Source organism: Aotus nancymaae, unplaced genomic scaffold, assembly GCF_030222135.1.
Source record: "Aotus nancymaae isolate 86718 unplaced genomic scaffold, 86718_ANA_hifiasm-v0.15.2.pri h1tg000025l, whole genome shotgun sequence".
NCBI lineage: Eukaryota > Metazoa > Chordata > Mammalia > Primates > Aotidae > Aotus > Aotus nancymaae.
In genome coordinates this window covers 30,774,506-30,792,759 of record NW_026988438.1, presented here as the reverse complement: position 1 = coordinate 30,792,759, position 18,254 = coordinate 30,774,506, and the positions used below count along the sequence as shown (strand labels likewise).

Below are 18,254 nucleotides of genomic sequence, written 5' to 3'. Positions count from 1 at the left end.
CTCCAAAAACATACCAAATGGTAAAGACCATTGACACAATGAAAAAAGTGCATCAACTAATGGGCAAAACATCCAGCTAGCATCAAAATGGCAGGATCAAATTCACACATAACAATATTACCTTAAATGTAACTGGGCTAAGTGCCCCAATCAAAAGACACAGACTGGCAAATTGGATAAAAAGTCAAGACCCATCGGTGTGCCGTATTCAGGAAACCCATCTCACGTGCAAGGACACACATAGGCTCAAAATAAAGGGATGGAAGAAGATTTGTCAAGCAAATAGAGCAAAAAAAAAGGAGGAGTTGCAATCCTAGTCTCTGATAAAATGGACTTTAAACCAACAAAGATCAAAAGAGACAAGGGCATTACATAATGGTAAAAGGATCAATGCATCAAGAAGAGCTAATAAACCTAAATATATATGCACCCAATACATGAGCACCCAGGTACATAAAGCAAGTTCTTAATGACCTACAAAGAGACTTAGACTCCCACACAATAATAGTGGGAGACTGTAACACTCCACTTTCAATATTAGACAGATCAATGAGACAGAAAATTGACACGGATATCTAGGACTTGAACTCAGATCTGGACCAAGCGGACCTAACAGACATCTACAGAAATCTCCACCCCAAGTTCACAGAATATACATTGTTCTTAGCACCATATTGCACCTACTCTAAAATTGACCACATAATTGGAAGTAAATCACTCCTCAGCAAATGCAAAAGAACAGAAATCATAACAAACAGTCTCTCAGACCACAAGGCAATCAAATTAGAATTCAGAATTAAGAAACTAACTCAGAACCACATAGCTTCATGGAAACTGAACAACTGGCTCCTGAATGTTGACTACATAAACAATGAAATGAAGGCAGAAATAAAGATGTTCTTTGAAACAACGAACATCTTTCATTTTATTTTGAATCAAATGAAAACAAAGACACAACGTTCCAGAATCTCTGGGACACATTTAAAGCAGTGCCTAGAGGGAAATTTATAGCAATAAATGTGCACATGAGAAGCAGGGAAAGATCTAAAATTGACACCCTATCATCAAAATTGAAAGAGCTAGAGGAGCAAGACCAAAAAAACTAAAGGCTAAGAGAAGACAAGAAATAACTAAGATCAGAGCAGAACTGAAGAAGAGACACAAAAAAACCCTTCAAAAAAATCAATAAATCCAGAAGCTTGTTTTTTGAAAAGATCAACAAAATAGACAGGCCACTAGCCAGATTAATAAAACAGAAAAGGGAGAAGAATCAAATAGATGCAATAAAAAAACGATAAAAAGTATATCACCACTGACTCCACAGAAATACAAACTACCATCAGAGATTACTACAAACAACTCTATGCACACAAACCAGTAAACCCAGAAGAAATGGATAAATTCCTGGAAACTTGCACCCTCCCAAGACTAAACCAGGAAGAAGTTGAAACCCTGATTAGACCAATAACAAGGGCTGAAGTTGAGGCAGCAATTAATAGCCTACCAACCAAAAAAAGTCCAGGTCCAGATGGATTCACAACTGAATTCTACCAGATGTACGAAGAGGAGCTGGTACCAGTCCTTCTGAAATTATTCCAAACAATCCAAAAAGAGGGAATCCTTTCCAAATCATTTATGAGACCAACATCATCCTGATACCAAAACCCAGCAGAGACTCAACAAGAAAAGAAAACTTCAGGCCAATATCCATGATGCAAATAGATGCAAAAATCTTCAATAAAATACTAGCAAACCGACTGCAACAGCACATCAAAAAGCTTATCCATCCACGATCAAGTAGACTTCATTCCAGAGATGCAAGACTGGTTCAACATACACAAGTCTATAAATGTAATCCACCACATAAACAGAACCAAAGATAAAAACCACATGATTATCTCAATAGATGCAGAGAAGGCCATGGACAAAATTCAACAGCGCTTTATGCTAAAAACTCTCAATAAACTAGGTATCAAAGGAATATATCTCAAAACAATAAAAGCTATTTCCAACAAACCTACAGCCAATATCATACTGAATGGGCAAAAACTGGAAGCATTTCCTCTGAAATCCAGCACTAGACAAGGATGCCCTCTCTCACCACTCCTTTTCAATATACTATTAGAAGTTCTAGCCAGAGCAACTAGGCAAGAAAAAAAAAATAAAGGGTATTCGATTCAGAAAAGAGGAAGTCAAATTGTCTCTATTTGCAGATGACATAATTGTATATTTAGAATACCCCATCATCACAGCCCAAAACCTCCTTAAGCTGATAAGCAACTTTGGCAAAGTCTCAGGATACAAAATCAATATCCAGATATAACAAGCATTACTACATACCAATAACAGACTAACAGAGAGCCAAATCATGAGCAAACTCTCATTCACAATTGCTACAAAGAGAATAAAATACCTAGAAATACAACTAACAAAGGATGTAAAGGACCTCTTCAAGGAGAACTACAAACCACTGCTCAAGGAAATAAGAGAGGACACAAACAGATGCAGAAACATTCCATGTTCATGGTTAGGAAGAATCAATATCATGAAAATGGCCATACTGCCCAAAGTAATTTATAGCTTCAACACTATCCCCATCAAGCTACCAATGACCTTCTTCACAGAACTGGAAAAAACCACCTTCGACTTCATATGGAATCAAAAGAGAGCCCACATAGCCAAGACAATCCTAAGCAAAAAGAACAAAGCTGGAGGCATCATGCTACCTGATTTCAAACTATACTACAAGCCTACAGTAATCAAAACAGCATGGTACTGGTACCAAAACAGAGATAGATACCAATGGAACAGAACAGAGGCCTTGGAGGCAATGCCACACATCTACAACCATCTGATCTTTGACACAACTGACAAAAACAAGCAATGGGGAAAGGATTCCCTGTTTAATAAGTGCTGTTGGGAAAACTGGCTAGCAGTGTGCAGAAAGCAAAAACTGGACCCCTTCCTGACACCTTACACTAAAATTAACTCCAGATGGATTAAAGACTTAAACATAAGACCTAAAACCATAAAAACCCTAGAAGAAAATCTAGGCAAAACCATTCAGGACATAGGCATAGGCAAGGACTTCATGACTAAAACACCAAAAGTAGTGGCAACAAAAGCCAAAATAGACAAATGGGACCTAATTAAACTCCAGAGCTTCTGTACAGCAAAAGAAACAATCATTAGAATGAACCAGCAACCAACAGAATGGGAAAAAATTTTTGCAATCTACCCATCTGACAAAGGGCTAATATCCAGAACCTACAAAGAACTAAAACAGATTTACAAGAAAATAACAAACAAACCCATCCAAAAGTGGGTGAAGGATATGAACAGACACTTTTCAAAAGAAAGCATACATAAGGCCAACAAACATATGAAAACATGCTCATCATCTCTGATTATTAGAGAAATGCAAATCAAAACCACATTGAGATACTACCGCACACCAGTTAGAATGACAACCATTAAAAAATCTGGAGACAACAGATGTTGGAGAGGATGTGGAGAAATACGAACAGTTCTACACTGTTGGTGGGAGCGTAAACTAGTCCAACCATTGTGGAAGACAGTGTGGCAATTCCTCAATGACCTAGTAATAGAAATTCCATTTGACCCAGCAAACCCACTATTGGGTATATACCCAAAGGATTATAAATCATTCTATTATAAAGATACATGCACACGTATGTTCATAGTGGCACTGTTTACAATAGCAAAGACCTGGAACCAATCCAAATGCCCATCGACGATAGACTGGACAAGAAAAATGTGGCACACAAAATGGAATACTATGCAGCCACAAAAAATGATGAGTTTGTGTCCTTTGTAAGGACATGGATGAATCTGGAAACCATCATTCCCAGCAAACTGACACAAGAACAGAAAATCAAACACCGCATGTTCTCATAGGTGGGTGTTGAACAATGAGAACACATGGACACAGGGAGGGGAGCATCACACACCAGGGTCTGTTTGGGGGGGACATGGGAGGGACAGCGGCGGGGTGGGGAGGTTGGGGAGGGATAGCATGGGGAAAAATGCCAGATGTAGGTGACGGGGGCATGGAGGCAGCAAACCACACTGCCATGTGTGTACCTATGCAACAATCTTGCATGATCTGCACATGTACCCCAGAACCTAAAGTATAATAAAAAAAAAAAAAAAAAGGAAAATACAAAAGAAGAATGAGATCCAGTCATTGGCCACACATGGATGGAACTGAAGATCATCGTGCTAAGTAAAATAAGCTAGACACAGAAAGACAAACATCACATATTCTCACTTTTTTATGGGTTCTAAAAATCAAATCAGTTGAACTCATAGACACAGAGAGTAGAAGGATGCTTACTAGAAGCTGGGAAGGGTACTGCGGGACTGAAGTGGGTTGGGGGGAGGGATAGTCAATGAGTACCAAAAAAAGAAGGAATAAGACCCACTATCGGATAGCACAATAGGATGACTATAGTCAATAACTTAATTATATAATTTTAAACAACTTAAAGAATGTAATTGGACTGTCTGTAATTCAAAGAATAAATACCTGAGAGGACGGATACCCCATTCTCTATAATGTGTTTATTTCACATTGCATGTCTGTATCAAATATCTCATGTACCCCGTTAATATATACAACTACTATGTACCCACAAAAAATTTAAAAATAACAAAATATAGTGATTGAATCAGGGAAACCAGCATATTCATAATCTTAAACATTTAAAATTTCTTGATGTTAGAAACATGCAATATCCTCCTTCTAGATATGTGAAACTCTGTTATTGTTAACTACAGCCATCCTGCAGTGCTACAGAACATTAGATTTCTTCCATCTAGCTGTAATTTTGTGTCTTTTGACAAACCTCTCCCTATATTCCCCTCTCCTTCAACCCTCTCCAGCGTCTAGTATCCTCTCTTCTGTTTTTATTACTTCAAGATCAACCTTTTTTAAGCTTCTTCATGAGCACATGCAGTGTTTAATTCTCTGTTCCTGGCTTATTCCACTAAACATAATATTCTCCAGCTCTGTCCATGTTTCTGTGAATGACAGGATTTAATTATTTTTACGGCTGAATACTATTCTATTGTATATATATATGCCACATTTTCATTATCCATTCATCTGTTGTGGTACACCTGGCTGGATTCAATGTCTTGGCTATTGTGAATAATGCTGCAATATACATGGAGGTGCAGATGTCTCTTCAATACATTGATTTTCTAACCTTTGGATAAATGCCCAGTAGTGGAATTGCTGGATTATACTGTCGTTCTTTTGTTTTTGAGACAGAGTCTCTCCCTGTCACCCAGGCTGGAGTGCAATGGCACGATCTGGGCTCACTGCAAGCTCCGCCTCCCGGGTTCAAATGATTCTCCTGCCTCAGTCTCCTGAGTAGCTGGGATTACAGGTGCCTACCACCACACCCAGCTAATTTTAGTACAGACGGGTTTCACCATGTTGGTCAGGCTGCTCTCGAACTCCTCACCTCGTGATCCACCTGCCTCAGCCTCCCAAAATGCTGGGATTACAGGCATGAGCCACTGCATCTGGCCCCATATGGTAGTTCTATTTATAATTTTCTGAGGAACCCCCATACTGTTGTCTATAGTCACTATACTATTTTACCTTCCCACCAATAGTGTGTAAGAGTTCCCCTTTCTTCACATACTCTCCAGCATTTGAAATTTTTTGTCTTTTTGACAATCATCATCACAACAAGGGTGAGATGATACCTCATTGTAGTTCTGATTTGCATCCCTGATGATTAGTGATGTTAAACATGTTTTCATAAATTTTGGCCATTTATATGCCTTCTTTTGAGAAGTATCTGTTCAGATCATTTGCTTAGTTTTTCAGCTGGATTGTTTGTAACTCAAAGCATAAATGCTTGAGGGAATGGATGTTCCATTCTCTGTGATGTGCTTATTTCACATTGCAGGCCTTTATCAAAATATCTCTTTGCTGTTGAGATGTATGGGTTCCTTATATATTCTGGATATTAATACCCTGTTGGATGAATAGTTTACCAATATTTTCTCCCATTCTGTATGTTTTCTTATACTCTGTTGTTTCCTTTGTTGTATAGAAGCTTTTTAATCTGACATAATCCCATTTGTTTTCATTTTTGTTGCCTGTGCTTTTGATGTCTTACTCATGTAATATCTCCACAACAATATCCTGAAGCATTTCCCTATGTATTCTTCTAGTAGTTTTATAGTTTTGGATCTTACATCTAGGTCTTTAATCTAGTTTAATTTTGTATATGGTAAGAGGTAGAGGTCTAGTTTCATTCATCTGTTTATGAATATCCAGTTTTACCAGCACCATTTATTGGAGATACTATTCTTCCCCCAAGGAATATTCTTCAGACCTTTGTCAGAAATCAGTTTGCTATAGATATGTGGGTTATAATCTCTGGGTTCTCTATTCTGTTCTCTTGGTCTATGTGTCATCTGTTTTTATGCCAGCACCATGGTTACTATAGCTTTGTAGTATATTTTGACGTCTGGTAGTATGATGCCACCAGCTTTGTTCTTTTTGTTCAGAATTACTTTACTATTTCCCAAATAGAAGATCTAGACTAACTGAATGGATTAAAAAGCAAGACCTAACTATATGCTGCCTGTAAGAAATTCACCTGTAAAGACACACAGACTAAAAGTGAAGGGATAGGAAAATATATTATACACAAACAGAAACCAAAAGAGAGAAGTAGCTATACTTAGATAAAATAGACTTTAAGCCAAAAGCTATTAAAAAAGCAAAAAAAGGGAATCATATAATAATAAAGGGACCAATTCAGCAAGAAATATAACAAATGAAAGTATATATACACCCAATATGGGAACACCCAGGCATATAAAGCAAATATTATTAGATTTAAAAGGAGAGATAGACCCCAGTATAATTATAGTTGGGTACATCAACACCCCACTCTCAGCACTGGACAGACAAGCTAGGCAGAAAATTAGCAAAGAAACATTGAAATTAAACTGTACCACAGAACAAATGCACCTAGGACACATTTACGGAACATTTCATCCAACAGCTGCAGAATACACATTTCTTTTATCAGCACATGAAACATTCTGTAGGACTGACCACATGTTAGGACACAAAAGAAGTCTCAATAAATTTCTAAAAGTTGAAATCATATGAAATATCTGATGAAAACAGAATAAAAACAGAAATCAATAACAAGAGAAACATGTGAGACTACACGCATAAATGAAAGTTAAACCTGCTCCTGAGCAACCAATGGATGAAGAAAGAAATTATGAAGGAAATTTAAAAATTTCTTGAAACAAACAGAAATACAATATACCAAAACCTATGGGATACAGCAAAAGCAGTATTAAGAGGCAAGTTTATAGCAATAAATAACTACATCAAAAAAGTAGAAAGACTTCAAATAAATAATTATTCATCTCAAGGAACTAGAAAAACAAGAACAAACCAAACCCAAAAGTAGTAGAAGAAATAACAGTGATCAGAAGAGATATAAATGGCATTGAGACTAAAAAAATACGAAAGATCAATGAAACAAAAAGTTGGCTTCTTGAAAAGATAAAGAAAATCAAACTATTAGCTAGACTAACAAAGAAAAAAAGAGAAGACACAAATAAAATCAGAAAAGAAAAAGGAGATGTCACAATGGATACCACAGAAATACAAAGGATCATTGGAGATGATTATGACCAACTATATGCCAATAAATCTGAAAAGCTAGAAGAAATAGAAAAATTCCTAGACTATACAACCTACAAAGATTGAACCAAGAAATAGAAAATCTGAATAGACCAATAACAAGTAATGAGATTCAATCAGTAGTAAGTGTCCCAACAAATAAAAACCCAGGACCACATGACTTCACTGCTGAATTCTACCAGCTTTTAAAAAGAGTAACAAATCTTCTCAAACTGTTCCAAAAAGTTGAAGAGGAGGGAATTCTCCCTAACTCATTCTTTAAGACCAGCATAACTGTGATGCCAAAACCAGGCAAGAACACCACAAAAAAAATTTATAGGCCAATATCCCTGATGAACATAGATGTAAAAATCCTCAACAAAATATTAGCAAACACACACATCAGAAAATAATACATCATGATCAAGTGGAATTTATCCTAGGGATGCAAGGATGGTTGGACATAAACAAATTAATATGATACATCACATCAACAGAAAGGACAGAAATCATATGATCATCTCAATAAATGCAGAAAAAAGCATCTGATACAATTAAACATTTCTTCATGATAAAAACTCTCAATAAAAAGGAAGTACTTCAACACAATAAAGGTCATATATGACAGATTTGCAGCTAATGACATACTAAGTGGGGGAAAGTGGAAAGACTTTTCTTTAAGACCTGGAACAAGACAAGATGCCCACTCTCACCACTCTTATTCAATACAGTGCTGGAAGTCCTAGCCAGAGCCATGGGCAAGAGAAAGAAAGGGCATACGAACTGGAGTGGAGGAAGTCAAAATGTCTCTATGGATGACATGATCTTGTACACAGGAAAACCCAAACACTATACCAAAAATCTCTTCAAACTAGTAAGTGAATTCGTAATGTTGCGGGACACAAATTAACTTACAAAAATCCGTAGGCTTTCTATACACAAATGACAAACTAGCTAAAAAAGAAATCAAGAATAAAATTCCATTTACGATAGCTACAAAAAGTAAAATATATAGAAATAAATTTAACCAAGGAGGGAGAATACCTCTACAAGGAAAGATACAAAACATTGATGAAATAAATCGAAGAGGAAATGGAAAGATGTCTCATGCTCATGAATCAAAATAATATTGTTAAAATGACCACACTGCCCAAAGCAATCTACAGATTCAATGCAATCCCTATCAGAATACCAGTGACATTCTTAACAGAAAAACATCCTAAAATTCATATGGCATCAATTCTCATACTTTTTATTTCTTGTATTTTTAATATAGTGGCTAGGACCGCTAGAGATGAAAGCAGTCATCCTCACCTTGTTTCTAACTTTAAGGAGACTATAAAGTTTCACCATTAAATGTGATGTTTGTTGTAATTTCTACACTAATGATTTTCAAAATTGGTGTGTGTCAGAATCACTTCAAGAACTAAAAAAGAACACAGATGCCAGGTTTGTTGAAAAAAGAAAGGGCCTGGACCTTTGTATTTTTACCAAGCTTCTCAGGTGATTCTGTTACCCACCAAAGAAAGTTCCCTTCCAGTCCCAATGAAATCATTTTTTTAAGAAAGCACACATGAGTGGTGTTTTATTAAATGCTTTTTTTTCTGAAAGCTCTTAAGATGATCTTTAGGTCCTATTTTCTCTTTTATCCAATTAACCTGGTATGTTACAAAAATACATTTCTTAATGTTAAGCCACCATTGTGCTCCTAGGAAATCTTTTACCTGGTCACATGTGGTATGTTTTTTTAATACGGTACTTCAATATAATATCTAGTGTGTTCTTCCTTCTTTTTTTTTTTTTTTAGAATTTACATCAAGCTTCACATGTGAAAGTGGCCTATAACTGTTTTTGAATAGTTCCTATTTTATTTTTTGTCTAGTAAGAGAGGAGTTGTGTAGCTTTCTCTATTGTTCTTCTCTCTGAAAGAGCTTGAATAAAATTGATAAATTAGTATTAGGTTCAGCTGGAAGTAGCAGAAAACCCAAACTGCAATAGATTAAACAAAATGGAAGTTGATGTCTGGCTGATATCAAATCTCAGGTAGGTGGTATTGGTCTGATACGGCAGCTGCATACTCATCAGGGACCCAGGCTCCTTCTGTCTACTTGTTTGCTGCCCTGGTGATCTCCCACCTGTGGTTCCCTTGCACAGCACTGCCTTCTACAGACTTCATGAAATCCTCTTCACAATCCTGGCTTCCAAAAAGCATGACCCTTGCCCACCACCCCCAACATCTTTCTCTGCTAGGATTACTGGACCTAGATGGGTCCCTTTCACATCTAAGCAATCCCAAGTTTCCATTCGGCCACAGTACACCTCTACCACACCATTGGTAGAAGGCAGCTCACTCCACTGCAGCCCTCTCCACTCACCCTACTGGCATTGGCTAGCCCTTTACCTTAACCCTTCTGGGCATGAGTCAGGTATCTCTGACTCCTCCCCTTCTCTTGCACACTATATGCAGAGTATCAGCAAGCTTATTGGTTTTGCTTCAGAATATCTTCACAACCTTACCATTTGCCCCATCTCCACTGTCACTACTCTGGTTCAAGTCACCATCATCTCTCAATAGACACTTGTAACAGCCTCCTCACTCAGCTCCTTTCTTCTATCCTTGCCTCTCTCCAAACCCCCATCCCACCCCTAAGAGTCTATCCCATCACAGCAAGTAGAGGGATCCTGTTAAAATAAAAGTTAGATCATGTCACTGCTATGCCTAAAACCTCCACTGGTTTCCCATCTTACTCAGAATAAAAGTCAAAGTCTTTATAGTGGATGCCCCAGGCCTACATACATGACTTTTCTAGATCCCCATGAGTCCCCTCAACTTTCTTTCATACTACTATGGCCTTGGCTGTCTGTATTTCAGACTCACTCAGTCCCTTCTGCTGTTCCTTCAACATGCAAGGCACACTCAAGCCCTGAAGGAGTTGGCCATTGCTGTTCCTTCTGCTTGGAATGCTCTTTGGCCATTTATCTAAATGGCTACCTTTCTTTCCCTCTTCAGGTTTGTGTAACTAAAGCTTGGACACACAGCAACACGTATCACCCAGTGCAGGCTAATTTTCCTGATCCAACTCACGGCTAGAGGGATCAGGAAAATTGGGTCTCCTCCTCTGCATACCCAGTAGAGATGCATCCTGGGCAGAGGCCCAATGGCTACCATTGGAGTTGGCTGCAGGACATGGAACTCCCCTGGGTTGCTCTTTTTATAAGGCAAAGGTGACAGTGGCTTTGCAGGAGATAAATTAACATTTTAGACTCAGGTGCCAAGTATTCCAAGCTTGGCTGCCACATGATTAGGGAAAGTTCTAAAAAATGCCAGCTTGCCCTGCACTTGCAATTCTTAGAGGCCCCTGATCCAGTGAGAAGCTGAGTCTAAGCACAGTCCCTGGCAATATGGGAAAGAGAGGGAGCCCTGGAGTCATCAATAGACAACCCTGTTTCTTCCACTAGGGGTTGTTTGGGGTTTTTTTAACTTCTTATTTTGAAATCATTCAAAGTTGGAAAAATAGTACAGAGTCCAGAATAACCTTCACCCTGCTTCCCCAGTGGTGACATTTTGCATAACTATAGTGTATTATCAACACCAGGAAATTGACCAGTTCACAAGACTACAGACCTTACTCAGTTTTCACAAGGCCTTAAATCTATATCCACGTGTGTGTGTGTGTGTAGTTTTATGCAATTTCATCAAACGTATAGATTTATTCATCCACCACTACAATCAAGATATAATCTGGCCAAGCATTCTGGCTCACATCTCTAATCTCAGTGCTTTAGGAGGAGGCCAAGGCAGGAGGATCACTCGGGCCCAGGAGTTAGAGATCAGCTTGGGCAACAGCAAGACCCCATTTCTACAAAAAAAAAAAAAAAACCAGGCATGGTGGTACACACCTGTAGTCCCAGCTACTCAGGGGGCTGAGGTGGGAGGATCACTTGAGTCCAGGAGTTTGAGGATGCCGTGAGCTATGATTGAGCCACTACACTCTAGCCTTAATGTGGCATTGATTACCACAGGTGAGTGGATCACTGGGGTCATAAGCCATGATCCAGGAAGCATGGGTCACCAAGGGTCAGCCTTAGGGCCATGATTGTTTCCTCACTGAGCCAACCTGAATGCCGACCAGAGATGAGTTCTCCAGGAGGGATGCTCCTAGTAAATCTGGATTGTATGCATATAAAATCTATCACCACAACAGCACTCCTTCCTGCTCCCTCTTTGTATTCATATCCACCCACTTCTATGCTCCCCATCCCTGTCCCCTAGCAACCACTAACATCTGTTCTTCAGATCTACAATTTTGTCATTTTGAGAATGTTATACAAATGGATTCAAACATACTCTAACCTCTTGAGATTGACTCTTTTTCACTTAGCATAACTTTTTGGAGATTCATTCAAGCTGTGGCTCGCATCTAGAGTTTGTTCCTTTTTTATTGCTGAGAGGTACTTCCCAGGATGGCAATACCACAGTTTGTTTTGTCATCCCTTCATTGAAGGACATCTGGATTATTTCTAGTTTGGGGATAGAATGAATAAAGGGGCTATGAACATTCATGTACAAGTTTGTGTGTACATGTGAGTTTTCATTTCTGCATTAGTCTGTCCTCACACTGCTATAAAGAAATACCTGAGACTGGGTAATTCATAAAGAAAAGAGTTTTAATTGGCTCATGGTTGCACAGGCTGTACAGGAAGCATGGCTGGGGAGGCCTCAGGAAACTTACAATCATGGAAGAAGTATCTTACTTGGCCAGGGCAGGAGGAGGAGAAAAGAGGAGAGGTGCTACACACTTTTAAAGAAACAGATCTTGCGATAACTCACTCATACGATTACGAGAACGGCACCAAACGAGAAATCCACCCCAGGATCCAATTGCCTCCCACCAGGCCCCACCTCCAACATTGGAGATTATGGTTTTAACATGAGATTTGTGGGAGGACGCAGACACAAACCGTATCAATCTCTTTAGGATCAATGCCTGCAAGCGCAGGTGCTGGGTTATATTTGCACGTTCAGATTTTTAAGAAACCACCAAACTTTTCCAGAGCCACTGTGCCATTCTACCCTCCAGCCGGCAATATGTGAGTGATCAAGCCTCTGCTCACCCTCACCAGCATTCCATGTTGACGCTATTTTTTATTGTAGCCATTGTGATCGGAGAATATTGTTATCTCACTGTGGTTGTAATTTTCAGTCCACTATAGATTTAGTGATGTTGAACATCTTTTCCTGTGCTTGTCATCTGTCTATTTACTCTAGGAAATTTGTCTGTTCATATCTTTTGGACATTTTAAACTTGGATTATTTATTTTTTCACTGCTGAGTTTTGAGAATTCTTTATATATTCCAGATAAAAGGCATTTGTCAAACATGAAGCTTGCAAATATTTTCTCCTGGTCAGTAGCCTGTGTTTCCATCTTCTTAGAGTCTTTTCCAGAGCAAAAGCTTTTTTCTTAATTTTGATAAAGTCCAACTTAGAAATTTTTTCTTTTATGGGTCACACTTAGTCATGTCTAAGAACCCTTCGCCTAGCTCTGGGTCCAGAAGATCTTCCTATTTTATTCTCAAAGTTGATCTGTTACACATTTCACACTTAGGTCTATGATCCATTATAAATTTATAAGTTAATTGTTATATTGTATGTTTAGATCAAGTTTCATTTTCTGCTTATATGTGTCCAATTGTCTCAAGAGCATCTATTGAATCAACTATCCTTCCTTCACTGAACTACTTTTGTATCTTTGTCAAAAATTAATTGGTCATCTTTGTTTTGGTCTATTTCTGGGTTCTCTTTTTCTGTTCCATTGACTTATGTGTCCATTCTTTACTGTCTTAATTACTCTAGTTATATAGTTACAGTTTTACCAGCAGCTAGAGTGATTCCTCCCACTTTATTCTTCATTTTCAAAAGTGGCATAACTATTGTAGGATTTTTTTTTTTTTTTTTTTTGCCTATCCACATAAATTTTAGAATAAAATTGTTGGAATTGGTTTTTAAACATCTGATAAAAGTATAATTTAAAATAGGTTTAACAGTTTAGGAAGAATCACCTTACTATACTGAGTCTTTCCATCTATGAACACAGTATGTCTCTCCATTTATTTAGATCTTCGTTTCTTTCTTTCTTCAGTGTTTAATAATTTTCAGCATAGAGGTTCCTTGCATGTTTTACTAGCTTTATACCTATTTCTCTGTTTTCAGTCAGGGAGTAGAGGGAGTGATTGTATATGATGTTCTTTTGACTTCTGTTTCTACATAATTGTGGATCCACACGATTGTTGCTAGCAAATATGAATTTGAATTTTTGTGTGCTAATCTTGGATCCTGCAACTTTGCTGGACTCACATTTTTATGAGCATTTTTGTGAATTCTTTGGCTTTTTCAATGTAGATAGTCATATTATCTGCAAACGGAGCAGTTTTACTTATTCTTTTCCATTCTGTGTGCCTTTTGTTTCCTTTTCTAGCCTTATTGTCCTGGCTTGAACTTTCAGCATTATGTTAAATAAGAATGGAAAGACTGAACATTCTTGCCTTGTTCCCGTTCTTAGGAGAATGCATTTAGTATTTCATCAGTAAGAAAGTTTGCTGTAGGTTTTTAATAGATGCTGTTAGTCAATTTGAGGAAGTTCTCCTTTATTCCTCATTAGCTGAGGAGTCTTACTACAAATGGGTGTTAAAGTTTGTCAAATGCTTTTTCTGAATCAATTGAAACAATCATGTGATTTTTCTTCTTTAGTTCATTGTTTTGGCAAATTACACTGATTTTCAAATATTGAGTCAACCTTGCTTTCCTGGAATCAACCCCACATAGTGTTTGTGTATATTTCTTTTTATACATTGCTGGACTTGACATGCTAAGAGTTTATTGAGACAGTTTCATGTCTAAAAGAAACAACTAGTCTCTAGTTTTTCTTTCTTTTCCTTTTTTTTTTTTTTTTTTTTTTGTCATGTCCTTGTCTGGTTTTGGTATTAGGGTAATGCTGACCCCATAAATGAATTGGGAATCATTTCTTCCTCTATTTGTTGAAAGAGGTTGTATAGAATTAGTGTAAATTTTTCTTTAAATATGCAGAACTCAACAGGAAAACTCAGTTTGATTTCTTTTTCTTATCATAATATAAAACTTTAATTGATGTGCTTATTAACTAAGGATAATTTGTCTACAGAATGCCTAGTGTAAGATTAAAAATAAAATCCAACAACAAAATGTAAAATTTCATAAGTGCCCATCCAATGGGTAGAGTATAGAGGAAAAGACGTTAACAAACAAACAGCAACCAAGACATGTAGGGCAGGAAGGACTGAGGTAAAACTACTGTTTAATTTAAAAATCATAATAAAAAAGATAAATGCTTTTTAACAGACCAAGTAGATGGAGTATGTTATACATACCATTTAATGGAAAACGAAGCAGAAATTCTTTTTGGAAGTTAATTATGGATTTCATTTCTCTAACAGCTACACGACTATTCAGAGTATATCTTTCATATATGGTGAGTTTCAGAGGAATTGGTCCAACTCATCTAAACTACAGAATTTATGTAGGTTGAATTGTACATAATATTCCCTTATTTATCATCCTTTTAAGAGCCGCAGTAGCTTTATACATCCCTTGTTTTATTCCTGATGTTGGTAATTCCTATCTTTTTTATCTTTGCTAGTCCTATAGGTTTACCAACTTCATTGATTTTTTCAAATACTGAGCTTTTTGTTTAATTGCTTCTCTCTACCTTCTGGTTTCCATTTCATTAATTTCTACTCTAATTTTTCTATTTTCTTTTTAAATCATCCTTTTTAAAACTATAATGCCCCCATATACACTCTAATCTCCTGCTTTTTTCTACGGCAGTTATTACCTAATAAGTATTTATTTTTATTTATTATCTGTACCTGCCATCATTTCCCACAGGAATGTAAATCCCGTGAGGGCGAAGTTTTGTCTTTTTCATTCATTGATACATCTCAGTGACTGATGCCTACAGGTGCTCAAAAAAAAATAGTTGTTAAATGAATGAAAGAACAATGAAACATAAAAATTCCCCTATTACTAATATCTAAAAATGTTGAACAAAATATATTCCCCTATTACTAATATCTAAAACTGCACAGTTAATTTCATAAGAAAGAAAGTGAATCCCAGTATCCCAGACAGAACTGAAATCCAGTATGGGAGGTGGTTAAGCAGACTCTGCAGCAGCACCCATGGTGGGGCAAGGGGAAGTTCTGACCCATTTCACAACTAAGAGCTTAGTTTTTAACAGGAGATGAAATTTATGTCTGTGCAAAGTATGAACATGGAACTAAAACCACTGCATAAAGCTGGGATCTTCTAAAAGAATTGCCACCTAGCCATTTGAAAAAAAGAATACTAATGGATTTTTTAAAATTATTTCTCCGTATAAAATCAAACAAAGAACTTATGCAACTTTGAAGTCCTAATTTATATTGCACATTTTGGAGGAGAGAGCCCAAGTCGAGAAGCTAATGTAAGAATTAGTCCTGGACTGATGTTCTGGGTGCTGGCAGAGGAAGGATACACAATAATACAGACCACACAACTGTCCCATGGGAAAAACTTAATCCCACGGAAGATAAGCTCACAATGAAAAACTCACAACTGCTTAAAAGATCTAAAATGATCAAGAAGAGGCAGACCAAGATGGCAGAAGAGAAGGCTCCACCAATTGCACCCTCACTGCCATGAAAGGACACCAATTTAACATCTACACACACACACACACGCACACGCACACCATAAGAACCAAAAATCAGGTGAGCATTCACAGTACCTGGTTTTAACTCTGCATTGCTGAAAATGGCACCGAAGAGGTAGGAAAAAGTCTTGAATCACCAACATCACCCCTCCCTGGCACCAGCAGTGTGATGCAGAGAGCATTTCTGTGTGCTAGATGCAGGAGAATGCAGCAATTGTGAGACACTGAACTCAGTGCTGCCCCTTTATAGCAGAAAGAAAAACTTCAGCTGATGCTGACCACAAAGAGAGCATTTAAACTAGCTCTAACCAAAGGACAATCACCAATCCTAGCAGTTGGAACTTGAGTTCCCACAGATCTCATCGCCACAGGCTAACAGTGCTCTGGGGCTCTAAATAAATGTGAAAGGCAGTCTAGGCCACAAGGACTGCAACTTTTAGGCAAGTCCTAGGGCTGATCTGGGCCCAGAGGCAGTAGAGTAGGTAGGGGGTATGAGACCTGCTGAGACAACAGTTGGAGCAACTAAGGGAGTGCTGGCATCGCCCCCCCCAACCCCAGGTTGCACAGCTCACGGCGCCAAGAGAGACCCCTTACTTCCATATGAGGACAGAAGAGTGAGGAGTGCGGAAGAATTTGTCTTGCATCTTGGATACCAGCTCAGCCACAGCAGGATAGGGCACTGGTCAGAGTCATGAGGCCTCCATTTCAGGCTCTAGCTCATAGACGACTTTTCTAGACACACCCCTGGCCAGAAGGGAATACTCTGTCTTGAAAGGCAGTACACAGTACTGGCAGCAGACATCACCTTCTGACTGAAGAGCTCCTGGGTCCTGAATAACCACCCGCAATATCCAGGAACTATCTCAAGGGCTTTGGGTGAGACTGAGACTTACTGGTTTCAGGTGAGACTCAGCACATTCCCCACTATGGTGGCTATGGGGTGAGACTCCTTCTGCTTGAGAAAAGCAGGGGGAAAAGTAAAAGGGACCTTGTCTTGCACCTTAGGTCCCAGCTGGGTCACAGAAGTACTTACCAGGCTCTTGGGACACAAATTCCAAAACTTGGCTCTTAGATAGTATTTCTGGACCTCCTCTGGGCCAGAGGGGAGCCCACTGCCCTGAAGGGTGAGTCCTAGGCCAGGCAGATTCACCATAAGCTGACTGAAGAGCCCTTGGGCCTTAAGGGAACATCAGCAGTAGTCTGGCTATACTCCACAAGGGCCTGCAGTGGCAGTGGCCAAGTGGTAAGTCTCCTCTGCCTTTGGAAACCGGGGGGAAGAGCAAGCAGGACTGCATCTTATGGTTTTGGTGCCAGCTCAGCCACACTACAATAGAACACCAGGTAGACTTCTATGGTTTTTGGCTCTAGTCTCTGACTCCCAGACTGCACCTCAGGACCTGCCCAGGGGCCTAGGGGAGCTCGTCACCCTAAAGGGAAGGACGCAGGTCTGGTTTTGCCACCTACTGACTGCAGAGCCCCAGGGCCTTGAGCAAACATAGGCAGTATTCAGAAAGTAGATACAGCAGGCCTTGGGTGAGACCCAGTGCTGTGCTAACCCAGCATAATCATAGTTGTGGTGGCCACAGGGATGCCGTGTCACTCCACTCCCAGCTTCAGGTGGCTCAGAACAAAGAAACTCCATTTGTTCAGGACAAAGTAAGGGAAGAGAATACAAGTCTCTGCCTAGTAATCTTAGATGATTCTCGCAGATCTTGTCCAAAATCATCAAAGCAGTACCTTTACAAGTCTGCAAGAACCACAGCATTACCAGGCTTGGGGTGCCCCCTAAATAAGATGCAGTTAGATCATAACACCCAAGTCCTTTCAAACATCT

The 18,254-nt window shown here is 38.7% G+C and overlaps 1 long non-coding RNA gene across 1 annotated transcript in view; it reads right to left on the bottom strand.

Annotated features, from left to right (window-relative positions):
* The window catches only part of LOC135276529 (uncharacterized), a 31,220-nt gene extending 14,661 nt beyond the window's left edge, over window positions 1–16,559 (bottom strand). Inside the window, exon 1 of the long non-coding RNA XR_010344087.1 lies at window positions 16,496–16,559. This is a non-coding gene — a long non-coding RNA (uncharacterized LOC135276529). The remainder of the gene's footprint in view (window positions 1–16,495) is intronic.
* Window positions 16,560–18,254: the final 1,695 nt, after the last annotated feature.